Raw genomic sequence first — 4,326 nt, forward strand, 5'->3', positions numbered from 1 at the left:
TCGCCCTCTGACGAGTTAGTTTCTATGCATGGGGTGAGCCTCGGTCAAACAATGAACAACATTGTAGAATACAGTGCAGTGGTTGAATTATTGTCTGAATCTATTTCATTTGGAATTCGACGTTTGATAGTGAGGTTAGATTCTGAACTCGTTGTATCACAGCTTAATAGAGTATATGCCATTAGAAATCCTGTGTTATTAAGATTGTTTTTGAGAGTGCGTCTCTTGGAACGTGAATTTGATTACATTGAATATCAGCATATTCCAAGGTCTTTAAATACATTAGCAGATGCAATTGCTTCTCGAATGTTGGACATACATTTGCGATAATCATGCAAGTAAATTTAAAAAACATTTCATCACATATGTTAAACAAGATAAGCCGGTAATAATGATATATATATAGATAGGAGTGTGTCAAAAATATACATCGCCTTCGATCATAGGTTGAAAAACACCTTATGATCGGCAAAAATGATAAGTACAAAAAACCAAAAATGTCATATGTGTCTACAAAAGTGACTAGCCAATCACTGATGGTGCTCTCTATACGAGACCACTACCCGCGCTACCCTACACAGGAACCTCCTGAAAGGTCCTGGGACTGCGACCACATAGCGCTGAAGTCGAATAGGAATGTCATCTATGGTGGTCTCTGGTATATCCGCCGTCAGACGCTCTAGATCCTGTTCCAACTCGGCTAAGGTCTCTGCGGCCGCATCCTGTGGGGCTGGTGCTGGTACAGCTGGTACTCTTCTCTCAAAAGCCCGGAGATTGGCCGGACGCCGTGGACCTACATCTGCATTTTGGAAATTTGCCACTGTCAGTTTTGAGACGATATATATAAAATATATATATATATATATATATATATAAATTAAAAACTTGTGAAAAATGAAGTACCTCTGTCATCCCACTATTCTCCATGTGGAAGAACCATGTCCGGATCATTCCGAAAATCCATTCCGGCATAGGGAAAATCCTGAATAGCAAAGACCTGGCCCTCTAGCCAGTGAAAGTAACCATCAAGAAATCGAACAACTGTTGCTACCTCATCAGGATGCCGGGCCATTACCGCAACCCATCTCGTCAACTTAGGCTCCCGAGGAGCCCCAACTGGGACAGTAAGCTGCTGGGGGATCAGCATTGAAACTCTCTCTAGGGCAAAGCTCACAACCAAAGGCCCATATCCAAAGGTCTTCAATCGTCCGGTCTTTGCCCTAGTTAGTTGGCCCTTCATATTGGCCAACACAGCATCACACTAGTTGAAAATGGTGCCTTGGAAGCAATCTATCGCCATCCGCATTTGGGACCCGGTGGCATTGTGCAAGGCGGCTGTGCCGCAAAGTCTGGTAACAGTAAAGGCTATCACCATAAGTTCAGGTCGGGATATGTATTTGATTTCTATCCCCTTCTCCTGGTTTTGATTGTTGCACCACTCTAGCCGGAGGCTAGCAAGGGATTGGCCACCCGGCCTAGTCCCAGACAGAGTCAGTTGCTCGCCCCTATTAGGCAAGCCAGTGAGAAAATATATGTCGGAGGACTCTATCTCGAGCTGGTTCTCTCCGATGTAGAAACATTGATCCTGAATGTTCCACCTTTCAACCAGCCACTCAAGGAATGCCACCTGGCCCCTCATGCCAGGTATGGCCCAGTATTTATACAGACCGCATTCTTTTAACGCATCAATAGAAGGTTGATGATTTATTGCGGCCAAATCAACGTCCTCGTGTTCTCTTTCTCTCCAATCTAGCATGGTGACTGCCCTACACACCAAAAAACAATAGTTAGAATTCATTAAATAAAATTTGGTTGGTTGAAATTGGAGTTTGGGGTTTCAAAGTGCGTGTTTCACAGGGTACACACCCCGCATTCAGGACACAGAGCGGCGGTACGCAGCTGGTCTGAAGGCGGGCTGCGTACCCCGACCTTTTCCCTATATACGAAAAAGGTCGGGGTACGCAGGTCGCCCATGGGGCACCTGTGTACCCCGAGAAACATATCCTAAAACCCTAAACCCCCTAAAAAATCAAACTAAAACTTGAAATGAAATTCTAAATGGATGAAATTGAAGAGGAGGATGTTGTGGAATACCTGAAAGAGACGGTGCTCGATTCTGACGGTCGGATTCTCCGCAATGTCCACGGGAAGTTTCTTGCCAAAAGCCCTTTTCTCAACCTCAACAGTAAAATGGTAAAAATGACATGGTAAAAAGTCTTTTTATAGGTTTTTTGGATGAATGAATGCTAAGTTTGTTTATTTTTCACCATGAAAGGATATTTTTCAATGTATTTTTGCCTATCTTAAACAGGTATGAGTAATGTGTTGTTTTTGTGCAAGACAAAAGGATTTAGAGGGAAAAATGTCATTTTTCACGAACCAAAACATCAGAGTCATCTTTTAAGCCCTTTTCTGACTCCTAAAATATGAAAAGATCACCGAGCGTTTCTTTTACACTCGTTAAAACGGAATTAAAAGACAGTCCCCTTATAGCCCTTTTCTGACCGTAAAAACAGGAAAAGATTGCCGGGTTTTTGTCGTTTCAAACTCGATACTGGAAATAAAACGACGTGTCCTTGATCGCTTTTTACTTTTCAGGTCAGTGGCACTAATCATGAAAGTACTCCTTGGTCGCAAGATCAAGCGGTTCTCCCAGGTATTATTTTATACTTTTTTGGGCTTGGGGGACACAAATTTACGAAAAAGTTCAATCTAGAGTCTTCTTAAGTTTTTCAGACTCTCTAAAATTGAAAAACGCTGAGTTTCTCCTATACTGGGCTTGTTAAAATTTCACAGTAAAGGGCCTGTTCAATTACAAACAGGAACGAACCACTCCTTCCTAGGGTTCGAATCAAAACTAGGTTGGACTCATCCGAAGGATGAGCTTATAATCAAGCATATGTTATCCTCCTCAAGCTTGTAAAAAATAAAGAGGTACTTGCCAGAAATGGTGGGGGAAAAGAGAGAAGAATGAGCCTATTTGTTATCCTTTGTCTCAGAAGAAACCTTATTACCACTCTTGAACACGACACTTTTCATTCACCTGGGTTGGGAAATCCTTTGCCTCACAGTTGATCAAATCACATTGAAAGTCTTCAGCCGGGTATCGGTGATTAACTTTGAGTCATTCGTTACCAAGCCATCTGTTGTGTCGTTATGTGTTCAAGAGGTCTGCAAATAAAACTTTCATCTGCAAAATACTTGTCATCCATTTTGACCATCCCTGAGTCAGTCCTTACATCAACATTTTCTCCAACTTGAACAATGATTTCGTGTTGCGAGCCTCCCTGCAACGGGTCGCTTTCTATCGACATCAGCACATTATCTAGAGAGATGACTTAGAAATCGTCAGTACCTTGAAATCTGCATGCATCAATGGCAGGTTTCTTGCCTTTGACGTCAGTTTACATCATTGACTTCCGATCGAAGGATTCCATGAAATGTTCGACATCAACTCATTCATTCACATCTCATGGATTGTACTGGGTACTTTGAGAACCATTGACATTACTGGTGGTCTCTCTCACACTTGTTAACAGTTTACATCATCGACTGGTAATCAAGTGGTTTCTACCATGTTCGACATCAACTCATTTATTCGCATGGCTAGAATCGTACCAATTCGGGAAGTAGAAATGAAGACCCTGGATCTAGTTCCCACCATCCAGGCTGCGAGGAATTTTGTATTCATTATATAGTAGACCAATTATAAATAGATGGCTACGTCCATACTATGTCTACGGAAGTCTATGATTATGATGTACTGCAAGATCATTCCTGTATCAGAGTAGTTAGTCTGTTAGTTAAAGTTTTGATTTGAGTATGGGAATGCCTACCTCAGCGATGATATAATCTTATACATGTATTTTGTGTTGAAAATTGTAGGTTCTGACCAGGCTCTCCACGAGATAATCCTTGAAATGATAAAGCGCTTCACCCTTCCTAGATAATACAAAACCCTAATCTACTACAGGCTTCGCACTTTAGGGGGCAATATGTTACACTAAAAAATGTCACCATGGCTATTTACAGTTAGTATGGCTCTATCAACAGTCATGCTATCCTCCTGGGCAAGTCTTATGCCTCTGCTCTCCATGTCAAAACTCCAAAAAAGAGAGAAAGTCTTTGTAAATGTGTTTATCTCTGGGTACGCAGATTCTCTCGGCCTTACCTGCGTATACGCACCTAATGTTCACAAAAGCTGCGTACTTGTACGCTCTGTATGTAAAGGGACAGGTGCGTACCCCTGTAAAGGTCAAAAGGCGCGAGTTTCATCTTTAAAAAGTTACTTGTGGTCATTTCTAGAGCATTCTAGAAGGTTGTTCG

This window comes from Pinus tabuliformis, chromosome 9 (assembly GCF_031772625.1).
Source record: "Pinus tabuliformis cultivar Carrire ecotype Pingquan chromosome 9, CPIR1, whole genome shotgun sequence".
Taxonomy (NCBI): Eukaryota; Viridiplantae; Streptophyta; class Pinopsida; order Pinales; family Pinaceae; genus Pinus; species Pinus tabuliformis.